We start from the raw sequence: 17,278 nt of genomic DNA, 5'->3' as shown, positions 1-17,278 counted from the left end.
TGTTTATTTTGGATTTTTTTTATTTTGTGTCAAGTGGATCAGCATGTTGAACTGGACATTTGTTTAGACTGCCATGTTACTGTTACTGGACCAATGCTGATCCAGGCATCTTTTCATGGATTATCAATAAGCTATTTTATTAATTAATTAATTAATTTATTTATTTTTTGGTGCTGCATTTTCATAGAGTTATCATGGATCCAAAGAAAATTGACTCAGATTCTTGTTATTATATTTGGTGCAGTTTTAGCATGTGTACAGTAGTTTAAACTAGGATCCTTTCGTCCAAACAAAGACATTAACTGATGTTTTAAAGACCATTTACCACAAGCAACATGCCACCAAAACCATGTGGGAAATATACTAATGTTTCACTAATCTGTACATCTTTCACTATTACGACATGTATAGAGGTACCACTTTAAAATAAGATTTTAAATGGTTTACAGTTAGTTCATTAATGGTTAATACTTAGGTTGTAAATGCCTTAAAAATCATTAATAATCAGTTATAACACATACGTAGAAAGGGCAACAATCACCTGTTGTTTGCCAAATAGTGAACCCACAGCCATCTATATTGTTAAACTTCAGATCTTGTCTGCTTTGTCAACTTGCTTCTCAACTTGTTTAACCATTTAACTCCCAAGTTTAATCATTCTACCAATAACACTTTTAGTCATTTATAAACAACAGGTAATTGTTGCCCTTTCTACGTATGTGTTTTAACTGATCATTAATGATTTCTAAGGCCTGTAAAAACCTAATTAGTAGCCATTAATAAACTAATTATAAACCATTCATAGACCCTTTATAAAGGTAGTCTTATTTTAAAGTGGTACCAATTAGGGAAAGGTGCAAAAACAGACTGTGTATTAAATCATGTGGTAAAAACAGACTGTTAAATGATTTTTTTTTTAAACATCATTTCAACACAGCAACACAGACTCCAAATTTCTTTGGTGATGATATAATACACAAGAAGAAAATAAGCAGCAGTGGTGGAGAGTATAAATCTCTGTAGGTGAAGACCAGTAATGGCATAGTTACTTTAAAAAAGTAATCTAATCACTAATTACTTATTTAAAAAGTACTTACCGGTAAGTTACTTTATGGATTACTTGATTTTAAAAGTAACTAAGTTACTTTCACATTATTTTAGTAGTTACATTCAGCAGCTGCTGATTTTTCCAGCAGACAGATGACCAGAAACTGGGTTAAAGTGAAGTACTGGGCATTTATTGTAGCCTGCTTGGTCATGACACGAAAATAAAATGAGTGGCCGTGCTGCAGCACCTAGGTGACTACACACCCACGCTTCCCAGAATACATTACCCTTCTCAGCATTAACCCTTACTTTCCCAACAACTGTAAATGACCTCCTCATCCACGTTTCCAGACGGATGCTACGATAGCTTTTTACTAAGAAAAATGACAAAACAAATAACACACAGTGACTTAGATAAGTAACCTTAATCTGATTACTGGATTGGAAATAGTAACACTTTAAATTTTCCGTTACTGAAGAAAAATGGTCAGATTAGAGTAACATGCTCTTAAGGGTGCTTTCACACCTGCCTCGTTTGGTCCGTACTTTCAGGCTCTTCAGTTTGGTCCAAACCAAAGTAGCAGGTGTGAAAGGGGCCGCAAACCACGGTCCGGACCAAAGGACCAAATTTTGGTCCGACCAAGAGAGGTGGTCTCGGTCTGGATCTTCTGAACCATGGTCCGGTTCGCCTGCAGTGTGAAAACGCTTTTTTGGATGGTTCGAAAAGCAGGAAAAATGAACCGTGGATACAGTTGCTTCAGGAAAGCACGTTCGTTTGATGAAGTTGAACTAACCTAGAATACTGTGCCTGGGCAGAATGAACTAACCTAGAATTGCTGCTGCTGCTGGTATAAAAACCACAATAGCAGGACTACTATGGAGATGAAATGAATCTGTTCATTCATTTTATCCTTATGCTGGAAAGGCTTTCCACTGAAAGAACTACCTGCTGAATTATTAACACGCCAACATCAGACGCATGTCCTTCTAAAACCAATCAGCGTCAAGTTAAGGAAAACGCATCGATACAAAAGGATGACAAAAGGATGTAGGAGTATCACACAAAGGTCTTTGGTGCGCTCCCTAAACTGCAGTGTGAAAAACCCTAAGTGACATGTTACTGACATCACTAGTGGAGATTGTAATTTTCAATTTTCATGAAGTGAGTTCATTGAATTTTCAGTGAACTCATGCTTTTATTTTACAGGATAAGACATGCAGAACTACAACATGATATTAAACAATGATGTAAACTGGTCATGGTAGAATAATATTACAAGACTTTACACAGATTTGACCCTGGTTTTCCAGTGTTAAACAGTTCTAGCCCATAAAAATGCTGCATAGTGCTGTTAGCAGTGTGTTGATGCAGCAGTAGCAAAGACTGAGACACTGTTCTACCTATTACAAGTCAACAGAGTATTACAACGATTTTCAAGGTGTTATTTTAAGGGTCAAAATGTTATATAATGTTAATTTAAAGGGCAGCCTAACATACTTATATATGATTTGGCTGTATTATTATAAGCATGCAAAGTCTAAATCAAATCAGTATTGGCTAAATGGCTGATATTTAGAATTACGATGCTGAGATTGGAAAAGTGGATGACAAATAAAAAAAATATAGATATATGCCTATGAGTTTCTAGTGTCTACCACAACAATCTACAGTATATATAAATGAGACACTGTAATGCTGCCTTTGTTGTTGGTAGCCCTCCAGATGTTTCTATGTAATTGTTTGCTGTGGCTATAAAGAGGAGGGGGGGGGGGACCAACCCCCATGATACCACACCACCTGCCAGGGGCCACAGTGGCGACGCCTCTTTTCCAAAGGGTTCTCTCACAGTGCCCACAAGTGCTTTATTATTGATTAGTTTCATCAATTTAACAATATAAGCTACTGTATCTACTACTACTCTAACGATTACTGCTTCAAAAATATATATCTCTATTCAGAGTTTATTACAGGTTGCTATAGATTAGGCTGTTAACATGTTAACAACAGCACTGTGATTGTGTGTAATGATAGGGTAGATTTAAGGGGTGTTTGTATAGCTTTATTTTGTTTGCTCTGGTCCAAATCAGTTGTATGTGATTATACAATTGGCAATATAGCATTTGGTTAGTTTTCACTGATTGAAGATAATAGAGCACCAAACGCTGTCCCATCAACCCTTGTGAGCACATGGAGAGTCTTTGCTTATTGGTCAGACTTGTTTCAGGTGAAAACAGAAAGTAAATACAAGAAAAAGGTTCTGTATTCTGGACTAGCGCATATTTATCTATAGTCTGAAACAGTGCAACATCAGAAATAGCATTTTTTTTTATAGCTATGGGCAATATACCAGTTTAAATGCAAAGCACACACAGCAATAGGAGATCTTTAGCTCAAATTTGCAGCAAAAACTGGATAGTTGGGTCAAATTAAGATCAGATCATGGTATCGCCACAAATTAACCTGTACAGAATTCTGTCACGAATGACAGACGCGGATGAGACACACGCAGATTAGAATCGCACCACACCAAGCACAGGTGTAGCTAACAACTACAACAACAAGGCAGAGTGGTTGAAGCTGAAGGTCATAAACAGAAGATTAACAACACAAACCATGGGCAAGGCAGAAAGCAAGGTCCAAAAAACAGGCAAGAGAGAGAACGCGAGGTAGAAGAGCTAGGAACTAGATTCAATGTCGGGCACAGAGAACAGGAAATTAGGGGTATTTATACAGGGAAGCACAGGTGAAAACAATCAGACTAATTAGTATGACGGAGAGTTTGTGAGACGCAGCGGCATGTGACTGAGAGAGTCCAGAGGAGAGAGCGCAGGGGAATCCTGGGAAATGTAGTTCTAAGAACATCGTTTGGTGTGATTACTGTATTCACACCTGACCAAATGAATGGGGCAAGGTGAAATAATGGAAAGGAATAAACTAGAGTGCAGATTAAAAATTGCAGATGTTAAAACGCAATTAAACATCTATAGACTCATGCCATGGCATTGGTATTAAAGAGTAAGGTAGGTAGATTTTTTTTGTATTTTCATTGCAAGTTCCCCCTATAAGCTAATGCTGCTTCTAGTTGTTTCTGAATTGTCTTATTTTTTATTTTTTCCAAAACCTATCGTCATTTATTAAGAGAAATCAATGGAGGAAACAGCAGTCTTTATTGTATAATTGATGTGAAGGCATCTGATGCAGTCAGCGCGCTGCACTCTTTTCTGCACAAAACGCAGCCTTCCCCCGAGGACCTGAACCCACAACCTCTGGGGGTGTGCTGTGTTCTGAACCTTGTGTGATAAGCAGGGCCTCTGCCTCAATGATCTAAACGCTGTCTGATATCAGCATGCTGGCAGTAATGACTTCTCCACAGTTCTCTCTCAACACTGCCTCTCTGATCTGGGAACAGCGCCAAAGCGTGAACTCACCAGAGACGCGGAGAGAAGCGAAACAGAGGAAGAGTCTGGCAACAGAGCCCACTAGTGTTAGGAAATCTGCCAACAGCGCTGTTATAGGTTATAAAACAACGACGTGTCTCTGGACTGTACCGGTGACCTTCCACTTTGGAGTAGAAATGCAGTAGTTGACCTGTCCCTGACCCTGGTGGAGGATGTCTACGTGTAGGGGGTAGAAAAATGGCTCTTTGATCGGGCGCTGCGGTTTTAATGTGTTTTTTTTTTTTTAAACCCCTGTTTAATATACAGGTTCAATACCAATTAAAGATTGTTTTTCCTTAAAGCTATAAGTCTAAGCCAAGAACCATTTAGAAAACGTTATTTTTTTTTAAGAGTGTACCAAATCACTGGCATGCTGAGATGAAGACAGAATACGAGCGAGGTGCGAGAAGGTAAATTTTCTTGTGACATTTTTAAACTCAGTCAATTACAAGAGGAAAGTGTATGGATTTGCTGACTCAGCTCAGACTCATGTCAACACACACATGCACAAACACACACACACAGTAACTTTTTTATGAAGTAATCAGTCTCTACTTGTCTGTAAAAAAAAAAAAGAAAAATGTCCTCCACAAATCTGTCAGAAATCATAAAAATGTTTAATAACTGGTTTCAATTGTTCTGTGTGAACTGAAACTGCAGTAGATTTGCTTCTCTCCAGGTCCTCAGTCTGACAGCTCATCAGGAAATAATGGCATGTGCGTTTGAAGGTGAGGATTGATTAATTAGACAAATGGCAATCAGTCAGTGGCTAATGCATATTGACACGGTGAAAGGTTCTGTAAACGTTTGATTAACAGCTTCATTTGTTCACTGTATTTATAGGCCCGTATGCCTAAGTACTGGCCTGCCGCAGTATAACTTACAGACCATAGATCATGACAAATCACTCCTCAAGGAAAACAAAGAGTCAGGGATTTTGAGATGGATTCCTTTTCCTCCCAACTGTTTATAGAAAAGAAGAAAAAAAAAAAAAAAAGAGCTGAGCACCGCTGTGGAGGACTGCAGTGAAAGGGCCTTTGTGCAGGGTATGAGTGTGTAGCTTGAGGAGAGATGACACTGGAGAGAGATGAAAGTGGAACTCTTGAGCTGCATGGAATTTGAAGGACAAGTCTGTCCATTTGATGTGACATGCCGGCCCTTATTCAGCAAAGTTGCGTAGCGTCAGATGCGATCATGAAATGAATGTATGCAAATGGTACAGATAGTTTTGTTTATCAGCGCTTTAATTCTCTGCATATTTGTTCGTTCAGACTTGTGAATTTAAGCATATTTTAAACACAAGAAAAATATTTTTCTTTTTAAAAACTGTTAAAATGTCAGATTTATTACAGACAGTGAGAAATAAAACTAAAAAATGAAAAAATAAAACTAACAAACCTTAGTAACCGAACTTTCAACGCACTGTGCACTTTCTGTATTTATTATTGGGTAAATTTTTTACTTATATTGTATATATTTTCATACATCCACTGTAGATTTTGTGTATTTGTACATAGAGATGTTTTTATTTTATTTTATTTTTGTTCAGACACCTTAAGGATTGCCGCTAAATTTCGTTGTACACTGTGCATTGACAATAAAAGTATCTTATCTTGTCTTATCTTAAATGCCAGAAATCAAGAACAAATATTGGTTTATCATCAAAATACAGTGCTGATAAATAAAACACATGATTTCTCTTTCTATTTCTATACCCCAAACACTGTGATCAACAAAGACATTTAATGTTTAATCTGATTTATTTTACAACAACTAATATTGCTAACAAATACAGAACTTAGATTGTCCCCAAACAATACATAAAGTCTAAAAAATGACCGTATTTTACGGACTATAAGGCGCCAATAAGGCGACAGAAGTAAAGAACAAGGGTTGTAACAAGACATGTTATTAATCGACACAGATTTCTCTCCTAAAAACGTTTTTATTTGGGTGATTCCGTTTATTTACAGTAACAGACTACAATCTGATATACTCATGTCTGAATGACGAATGAGCTAGTGCTGTGGTTAGCGGCTAATGCTAATACTCCAGCTCCAGCCTCGTTGCTGGAGAAACTTTACTGTTTCAATTTTTTTGGGGGAAATTGATTTGATTGATTTGAGGATGCATCATTAAAACATATATGTATTAATGAGAATTAACTAAAAAACTACATGGTTATCCTCATTTTAATCAGTGCAGTGTGATATCATAGATTATATTGAGGTTCTGTGCTGATTCCTTTTGGTTACTTACCATGGCTGCCACATTGTATTGTAGCGTCACCGGGGGCCAAACGCCTCCTGAGCAACTTTTTTTTTTTTTTTGGAATTTAGAGAGAGCGCAAAAAAAGATTGCAAAAATAGCAAAACAAAAATCTCTCAAAATGGCAGCTCCATGGGTGGAGACACTTATCCACCCTTCACCCCAAACTCAGCAGGGAGATTCATATTCAAATGAAACCCACACATAATGATAATGATTTTTTAAAGGTTGGCTCTATAATAACTCCTTGGACTTTCATTTAATTCGTAATTAGAAAAAGAACAATCAGCGACTCATGAGGCAGCTGTGTTCTTGCTGTTTTGATTGGATGACCTCTGCATGAAGTTGAATCTGATTTCATGCACATTATACTCAGCTGTGGAGGTTGTAGCTTGGTGTGCATCATTCACTAATGATGGACTGTATAAATGAGGGACTGCGAGGGTGTGTGCTTAATTTCAAGCATCAGCTGAAACTGATTCATCAGTGAAGATTCATCTCAGTTTTGTACACTTTCATGAAGAAGACATAGAGCAGCTTGTAGATCATTCTGGGCAATATGTTCTTGTGTAGGTTCTAGTGTATTTATAATTGTATTAGATTTGGTTTTAGGGTCTAGACAAATGGAAGACACCTGCCTGTAGGACACATGTTGGCCATAGCTGGTTAATCCAGTTGTCTTGATTGAGGAATCAGTTTGGTAAATAGATATTAAGCCACTTTTTCTTCCACACAGAAAAGAAGCAGAGCTGACTGGGGTTGATTTTGGGGTTTATTTGTCTGCCTATATCTGGATTATCTTGCTTTCTACAGTTTGTTCATTTGTGTTTTAAGGACAGGGGGACTTTAGTATCTGGTCTTGTGATATCTCTTGGCTGATAAGGCTCTTACCAACAGTTGTTTGTGTGCACTGGCTTATGGAATCTAATTCTGTACCTTTTCTTTGTACAATAATTAATCTTCCTTTGGAGAAAACCTGCCCCAAGTCGAGGCTTAACATGCATAATGAAAATGACCTAACAAGCTCCTCAGGCTCATTAGCATAATTTCTCTGCTTACTAATTGCTTTAGCTTCTGTCTGATTTACTTTGAGAGAGCTCATTTTTAGCGGATTCAGAAAACACTCAGTCAGGGCTAGAGCTCCAGCTCCTTCTGTGTTTGGAAAACGAAAGAGGAGGGAAATCTGTTTATTTAGAGTTTATTTTTAATCCTTATTATGTTTTACCTAGTGGACAGGGTCAGTGTAGTATTGACCAGTGTAAATCATGTTACATTATAAAGGGCTTAACAGTGATTACCTGTCTTTCTTCCCACTGTATTCATCTGTATTCATTCATTTTTTCCTGCTTAATTATCTCAGGTGTTGGATTTGCTCTGTGCACTGAACCTGGTGAACAAATATGGGGAAATATGTCTGCATTCTTTTCACTTTCCTTGGTGGCACAGTGGGTGCTACATATGTAGAGACAGCAACAGAGAACATGGCTGTGTGAAAGAGAGAGAGTGAGAGAGATGCTGTGAGATTGAGAGACGGATATAGCGCTGGCTTCCAGTCTCTGTAGCCCTCGGCTCAGTGCCTTGTGTTGATGGACCTGTCTGTCACTGTGTCTCGCAGGACATCTCCCTGAATGGCAGCGCTTGGTGGGGAGCAGGCAGTGAGCTGTAGGGCAAGCAGTGACCCTCAGCGCATCCAGCATGGGTTCCTCTTTAAGCTCACCCCTACACACGACCCCATGAACTGAACTCTGAAAGTTCACCGTCTTTCTTTACTAGAGAAACTTCCAATACAAAAACAGATATCACGTTAACTGCTTACAAACCACAAGGGAAAAGCGTTTTACACCCAACTGAAAGACTATGTTCACATTATCAGCCTGAAGTGACTTAAATCAGATTTTTTTTTGCCTTGAAGTGACACAGATCAGTTTTTCCATGGATGTATGGACATGTTATATTTGATCTTTTCAAATCAGATCTGAGTCACTTTGGCAATATTTAAACTGCCAGCCCGAATCAGATTTTTTGGCATATCTAGATTGCGTTCAGATTGATTTTTGATGGTCCGGAAAGTAAATCAGGAACCATACGAAACCAACAGGAAGTGGTCCGAAATGCAATTAGAATCAGATTTGTACAGATGCATTTCAGTTCAGATACTCAGGACACACAAATCAGATTTCAACCTGTATTTTGCATCTCGCACAATGCAACAATCAACAACCTAATTAAATCCAGTTTGACGGAGGCACACGTGTCACACAGCATTCGTACAGGTGATCACACACGATTTCTGTTATTTCTCTCCTTAAAAACAAATGCAGATTACCTAGGCATTAGTTGTATTTCAACTAAAAGGTTCACATATTCCATTATTAATTAATTAAGTTATTGAATTACATGGATATGTTTTAAAAAAAACTATTGTTTGGTCACTTCTATTAAGTTATCTGTAATGTGGATGGAATGAAAAGTGTGCTTGCGCAACTTAAATGACTCTCCACGAAAAGAATGGGTGGGAAAACAGACGTCTCAGAAGGGGTGTACAAAAAAAGGCGGGAAACAGAACAAAGGAAATTACACTCCTGACATGTACAAAAAAAAGACAGCTTCAGCTCCTGAAAAAACAAACTAAAAACAGATTGACTACAGCTTAAACAATTTATGAATAAAGGAATACTGACAATCTTCGTTTCTGATGAACTCTCCCTCAGTTGTACTCTTGTCTTTGTCTTTTTTTTCTTTCTCATTGTATTTTATCTTTTAATTTTTTTGTAGTTTTTCTTTTCTTTCCTTTCCTTTTTTCTTGTACCCACTGTTACCTGTCACCTCATGCAACAGCGAAGTGTGGTTTGACTGCGGTTTATATAGAGTGGTGCACAGGTGCAGCTGGTTGGCTCTGATCACCGCCGGGTATTCTGGGAGTTGGAGTTTTCAGATCCAAATCTACCATTTCCTCGCCTATGTTTACCAACCCCTTTGCTTGCAGTCTGCAGTTCAGCAGTGCCCATCACACTTACATGAATTAATTTAGTAGACATTCTTGAACAGGGTAATTTGGAAGTTTGGAAAACTTTTACAGTTTTCACAGAGGTGGTGTCAAACAAGGGTTTGGAGGGTTGGAGATTTTAATTTGAAGAACCTTCATGTAATGTACTGTTCTATCTTGGTTTTAACAGCTTTATCTTACACTGTGTGTTCAAACTTCGATGTCTCCAGCATCCACAGCGTCTGTAGTATGGGAGAACAATCCAGAACGGGTGGGTGTGTGAGCAGCATGTGGTGTTGCTTTTGGCTGAGAACTTTCAGTGCTGCGTCTTGGCTCCTTCTCCTCCCAGATCTCTGGTATGTGATGAAAGCCCCTCCTTGGCTGTTGCCCTGAACGCAAAAGCCCCTTTAAGCCATGTCCGTTTGCCCGCTCCTCGGCGTGTGGTTGAAGGGGTCTGGGTTTGGATGGAGCGGCTTGGATTTGGCGGCGTTTCGGCCCACATGCCGCGGGAGGTATTTGGGCAGGGCTGTAACTGAAGCATTGTTCCAGCAGCTGGGGTTGGCAGGAGCAGGGCCTGGCGTGGCTATAGGGCTGCTCCTTCACGACTCGGGCCAGAGCATTTTTCGCCATAGGGCTGACCCGTGGCTGAAGCTGTGTCGGCTTGTTGTGCACACTGGTCTCAGAATGTACCGCGTAAACAGCCGCGGAAGACGAGGCGGTGGCGCGGCTTCACTTCCGAGATACGATTACACCAAACGCCGTAGAGCCTGCAGCTTGCAAATGTACTGAAAGGTGTTACTTCGCTCTGTGTTTAATGACTACAATGGCTCGGCATTTAATGACGCTGTCTATCGTAGTCGTGCGTGTTTTGTTAGGTCAGGGTGCCGTCGGACACGTTTTAGTGTCGTTCTGCGGCGAACAGTCCTAACTGCTCCATTTTTCCGATGCGGAACATGGCACGAACAAAAAAAGGAAATGACAGGATGATGTGTCTCAGTGTGGTTGTGTTCAGTTGTAATTGTGTTTTCTCCTGATTGGGGCATTGTGCTGTGGAAGAGTTGAGTGCTGTCACATGGCGAGCGAGCAGGCAGACGAGACACGATTAATGACTCTCAGCCCTACAGTCTCGCCCACAGGTAGCTGGCAAGGCAGGTGTCCCAGGAGACGAGTTACCCTGCAGACAGCAGCCATCATGTTGATTTTGGGAGCAGATCTCGCAAGGCACCACCCACCTCCCTCCCTCCCCCTCTCATTCTCTCTCTTTCACTCTCTCTCTTGTTCCTCCCATCGTTTCTTTTGCTCTTCCCGAGGGAGTGTGGTTTCATATGCTCGCTCTCCAGGGACCTGCTGTGTTTTGTTGCACTTCTTCAATCAGATCTGTTCTCTGTGTGTGTCTGCCACCCCGTCATTGCCACAGAACCAAGCAGCCCTTTGTCCTTCCTCCATCTTCCGTCTGCGCAACTGACTTGAAAGTGCCAGATCCTGTCCTGTCTGTCAGGCACTCACTGTTTTCTTTCCCATTCTTACTCTAAGAAACGCTTGTGAGAACTAATAGTGAGAACAGGCATCGAGTAGACACTTAATTTTTGTTTGAACGGAGGCATTAAGTAGCTGTGCAGTGAGTGAGAACAGGGCATAATGCGGAGACGTAATGTGGATAATGAGGTCGTTTGGGTGCGTTCACTCAAAGCCATCTGACACCATTAGATCAGTTACCTCCACTGACTGGCTGGGAGGTCCTCGCTGCTCCCCGTTCAGCCCAGGCCCGTTGCGGCTGGCCCGATGGGTGCCCGCTCAGCCGCTGCCATTTGCTGATGCCGCAGGCAGCTGACACACACCGCAGGAGAATAGGGCAGACACGGCACATGGCGGAGGGGGACTGTGTCCTCAAGAGGATCAGTCTTCCATATCGCTGCACTATGTAACCGAGCAGCATTACTGCAACACTTTTCTATTATCAGCATGACATTTGAAACAGAAGAAAAGAAAGCCGACAGAAATCCATTTTGAATCTCACTGAAATGCAGCCTTGGAAACATTTTTTTGTTCTTAGAGATGCGGAGCGCGCCAGAACAAAACACAAATTACTGAACACACAGCAGCTAAATTGTGCCTCATTTCATTAACATGCGCTTTGAAATGCAGCTCATATTTCCCAATGTGCAGATTCTTCGCTTTTTTTCCCTTCCTTCATTATGTGGGCTGGAGGAAAAGCATCAGATGCAATAGAGTGTTTAAGGCTATTAGTCCTCCTGACACCGCGTCTTAGTCACGCCACTGTGGGTTCTGCTAGTTAAGCACTCTAGTAAAGGCTCCATTCAAGTCCCGACTGCCTATGCAAGCGAGCAGACCATTTAAAAGCGCGCCCATTTATATGCCTGACAGAGTAGGGCTCTTTTTAATTGGAAAAGCTACTCTTAAAGACTTAAAAACTCATTTGTGCCTCCCAGACTGAGATCAAATGCTAAGTTGGGAGGACTCTGGGAACGTTGGGACGTCGACTAACCACAGCAGAGTGGACCTTCACCATCACATGTGCTCCATGTGAGCCAGGTTTTCACGAGGGGAATCTGAATCTGAGCACTTTGAAACTCACTCTTAGTTCCCCCTCTGTCCTTTCTAAGGTGGTGCAGCCTGGCTTGTATGTCGGCTGCATACCAATGCGTGACCTTTGCGTGACCTTTACCTGTTTACTACTGTTTGCAACTGGAGCGTGCCACATGATTTTTTGTGTTCTGACCCCACTGTACAACACAGAGCAAAGGGGAAGGATTGGAAACAAGCCTCACGGGTCAGAATGCGTACCGAGGCATCAGCTTAGCATCACTGCTGTCCTAGAGGGTTGACATTTCTCTCAGTCAGAGGATCTCTTGTATCAGGTGTATGTAGTAGAGGCAGTGAAAAAATAAAAAAATACACATGTAATGCTTAGAGACAGGCTGATTTGGAATGTCTGATAACAATAACTGATGATTAATACATAACTTATAATAATACTGTATTGCTGACATACAATACATTAGTGTTTAAAAGTATTTTGCATTTAAGAAGATTCTAGAATAAAAAAAAATCCACATGAAGAAATAGGATACTGCAATTATTACCAGAGTGCTTCATTGATTTTAGTCTTGCTTGAATTCAGTTCAGTTCATTTCGAATGTATTTATATAGTCTTTTTTTCACATCAAACGCTGTCACAAAGCAGCTTCACAAGGATGCACATCCGTGCCTCTTTTGAGTAAGCACAAAGGCAATTGTGGCAAGGATAACTCCCTCAGACTAACAGGAAGAAACCTTGGGAGGAGCGAAGGCGAATGCATCGTGTAATTCATTTTTACAGACTGCGCTCTCCTGCATTAAAGATTCCAGCTCCTTTTACTCTCTGTAACATGAGGCATAGAAATAACCTCAGATAAATTAACCCCATCTGAATCAGCATGTGCTTAAATATTTCACCACCTCCTGTAAAAATATGTATTTCATAGCTTTTTCTCAAGAAGAGATGCAATTCCCTTTATAGGGCAAATCCAAAATATCTTCATCATTCAAATCTAGAAGATTATTCTAGATGATGATTGGTTAGATGAATGGTTAGTTATCATTGCATGTTTTCGAAGGTACTGGCAATGCATAAATCAAGTAGTCACTCCCATCTCGGTAATTTAGGTCGGCTGTCAGAATATGGAGGAGTTTTGCAATATAGAATATCGTGTTACTTCTGATTAGATAAATAATATAATGTTTAGCATGATCAGTATCCAATTTGGAACCGGGTGGATCTGGAAGTTTGAGGTGCACTACATTTGCCAAAAACTATGATAAGCTAAGCAGACTGAGGGATGCTAGCAGAGAGCTTATAGCACATGGTTTGAGGATTGGTTGATTTCTGACCAAGATTGGCCGGAAGTCCATTCAGGTCAGTCAGAAACTGTAAAACCACACAGCTTTGATGCTTAATTTTTTTTAACTTTTATTTATCTTTCTTTTATATTATTCATTATTCATTGCATTTAAAATCTCATGGCAAAGCTATTTTTGGACTGAAAGAAAACAATTTCATATTCATAAAGTTTTAAGAGTTCAGAATCAATATTTGGTGGAATAACCATGGTTTTTAATCACAGTTTTCATATATGTTGGTATGTTCTCCTCCACCAGCCTTACACACTGATTTTGGATAACATTATGCCTCTCCTGCTGCAAAAATCCAAGTTTTTCAGCTTGGATTGATGTCTTGTGATCATCCAGCTTCCTCTTGATTATATTCCAGAGGTTTTCAATTTGGTAAAATCAAGGAAACACATCACTTTTAAGTGGTTTCTTATTTTTTACATGTAGCAGCAACTACTTTGCCACTACCAATGACCAGGATTTCTATAGCAGTAGTGTTCCTGCCCAAGCAGTGGCTTAAATGTGTATAGTACAGTGGTGTTATCCACTGTGCTGTCTATTCAAGTTAGCTGAGCAGTGCGTGTGAACACCATTTACACATTTATAGGTTGTGCAAGTCATCTGTGAGTACTCAGAAACAGCTGTAAGTTATACTGTGATTAACTCCTCCCTGTAACACGGTGGCTTTAATGTTCTTTAATACTAAGCAGAGAAATACACGTACAAAAACACAATGCTGCACAGTTCTGTTACTATAAATTGAAATAATTTCCTGTAATGACAGTAGTGTGGGAGCATGTTGCTTCTTTTTTTTTTCCTCCTGCCTTTTGAGATTGAAAAGGCTTTTCATCTGCAAGAGACTGCAGCTCAAAGAGGCAGTCACCACTGCAAGCGCTTGCACTATGAATGCCATATAATGTGAGAGAAATGGCCTGAAATGTTTACTGGCAGTGATGAATGTCACATTCAGGGAGAAAGAGATTTGGCTTCTTCACAGCCCTCCACAAGGACCACGGGCAAATAAATAGCTGTTGGAGAGATTGGAATTGGTTTTTGGTTCTATTTAGGTTAAGGACATAACAGGGCTAAAGGCTGAATTCTACACTGCAGTGACTCTGGGTCAGTTCTAGGCAGGCTGCATCACAATGCAGGGGTTGATACGATAATATGATAATGAGCTAGGGCAATATGGAAGGCAAATATGTATTTAAATAATACATGATGAGCATCAGAATATATTTTTTCTCCTTTAAGGAATTGAATAGATAGTTAGAATAGATACAAAGCCAAAACAAACAAAAAAAAACAATAACTGTAAATACCACATTGGGCCCAAGTTTATAGATCGGCCAGGTTGATTTAGGGGATGTAGGTGTGTCTTTGGTTTCGTGAGGGCGCAAAAAAAACACGCCTTGCGCAGCTCAAAGCACAAAAAAAGAATGAACTAATTATCTTAATTAATCATGAGTGTGTATTTGGGCATAATATTAAATAAACCAAATCAGCATGCCACCTGCCAATCCCTTTTAGATCCAAGTGCACTCTGACTTTGGTGGATTGCTATTTTAACAGCTCAGCGCTTTTGCGCGTCTTAGCAGAGGAAACTGACCTGCTCATTCATGCTGTCAATGTGCACAAGCAGGAAATTTACTCATCTTGTTCTGTTTTCTGTTTATTTTTGTGTGTCTTTATGTGTGTTTAACAAGCAGGGGTGTATGGTGCACCTGCATTTCCAAAACAGCAATGGATGTCTGACAGTTGACTGTTGTTGTCAGGGTTAAAATCAGTCAGTGGTGCACCTGTGTTTTCCGCTGCCAAGATAGCAATACGTCAAAAATGCACCTGAACAGAGACAACCACCCCATAAGTATATATATATTTACAAGCATATTTGCTATTTTAACAACGCAGGCACAAGGCATGAAAATAGACTGTTCACAGGGTTTAAGATTGCACATTGTGTTCATGAAGTACTGGCAATACACACAACATGTGTACAATCAGGAAAGTTCATCATGATAAAAACTATTATGATAGCAGTACTGTATCATCATTCCATCCAATTTCATGAAACATAAAATGCAATCAGAGTGGTTAAGCTAAAACCTTATTGTTGTGGTGCCCAAATTTTGTTCTGTCTGACTTTTTGACTTAGTGAAAATCTACTAGTTGTTCCTTAAACTTTTTTAATTTTTCATAATAATTGGACCAATAGAAATGCTCCAACATGGCTGTTTACATTGACTTCTATTATATATTGCAATGTGTGTTGCTGCATCCTACATGCTGTTTTGTTCTATCAAAACAAGTCATACTGTATCTTTAACACTTGTGCTGTATGTGCTAGTGCTGGGCGATATGGGAAAAATCATATATATCGATATGGATTTTTTTTATAGCACAATAATGATATGTATTATGATATACCACATTTAAGTATGTTTTCAGTTATTCTTTGAAAAATATGACAAAATAATATCATTGCTTACTTTTTTCCAACTTTATTTCAAAGTGACATTAAACCCAACTTTCTCAAATGAGAATTACTACCTTAGTGCAGCAATATATATGTATCAAATGAAAACAGGTGAGGTAGATGCAGTAGCTAATTTTATGCAGTAGCTAAGCTCTCATGACTTTAATAACATATAGCATGTCGTAAACCGGCGTGTCTGTCAAATAACGTAAAGCAGCGTCATGTTGCAAAACCACATTATGAGGGGTTTTTTTTGCAAAGATTACTTTATTATCACTTATATAAACAGAGTTTATGCAAAGTGACCACACCAATACATTTCATCGTAGCCTACTTTATATATTTGCATGAATAATTAATGAAATTACTGTAGAAACGATTTTCTATCGTCCCCAGGATGTTTATCATCATATCGCTCAGCACTAGTATGTGCTGTAGATATTGCATTAGACGTCTCTTCATTTAGTGTTTAAACATTACATAATAATGTTTGCATGATTTAAATTAGGGTTAATATTTAATAATTAATAGAATATTGTTTCTGCCCTGCAAAACCTTGCATCTCCATTTTACTGTTCTTCACTTAGTGCTGCAATTTGAATCTGGCACTTAAATTGAATTAGAACTGCATAATGAATAGACCAATAGAAATGTTTCAGAATTACTTGGAATAAGATTTACTTTCGGTGAAAGCTAAAACGTAAGAAATCTTTATAAAGTTGCCATTTAATCCTTATCAGCAGCTCAAAATAACACCAACGACCCCCATAACCACAATTATACTGATTATTAGACTGTATCTGACTATGTCTGTATTATATCAGTGGATTTATTTATCGTCACTGCATACACTCAGCAGCCTTGTTCACTTTGTAGACATATTATATGTTTAGACCTTTTTTCATGTATATTTTCTCTATTTAATTTTGCTTTATGCTCCTATTTGTTTTACATCTACCCCTTATGCATTCCACTAACAAACTGCATTACACTGGCTTGTGCTTGTACTTCCTCAATGACAGTAAAGTTAGATCTAATTTAATGTAATCTAATACAAGGTTTTAGCATGGCAGCAGCAATATGCATGTTTTTAAATATGTGTATTTTTGTGAACCATACAAGTAAATGAAAAAACTAAAGCAATAGAACAGCAGTCAGAGTATATAGAGAGC

General features: G+C 39.2%; 1 protein-coding gene across 3 annotated transcripts in view; it reads left to right on the top strand.

Annotated features, from left to right (window-relative positions):
* Window positions 1-17,278, top strand: part of grik2 (glutamate receptor, ionotropic, kainate 2) — a 239,150-nt gene that overhangs the window by 102,501 nt on the left and 119,371 nt on the right. The gene's annotated exons all lie outside the window — the stretch shown is intronic.

Source organism: Astyanax mexicanus, chromosome 6 (assembly GCF_023375975.1).
Source record: "Astyanax mexicanus isolate ESR-SI-001 chromosome 6, AstMex3_surface, whole genome shotgun sequence".
Classification (NCBI taxonomy): domain Eukaryota; kingdom Metazoa; phylum Chordata; class Actinopteri; order Characiformes; family Acestrorhamphidae; genus Astyanax; species Astyanax mexicanus.
The sequence above is the reverse complement of the archived record's forward strand: the minus strand, read 5'-3'. Positions and strand labels throughout refer to the sequence as shown.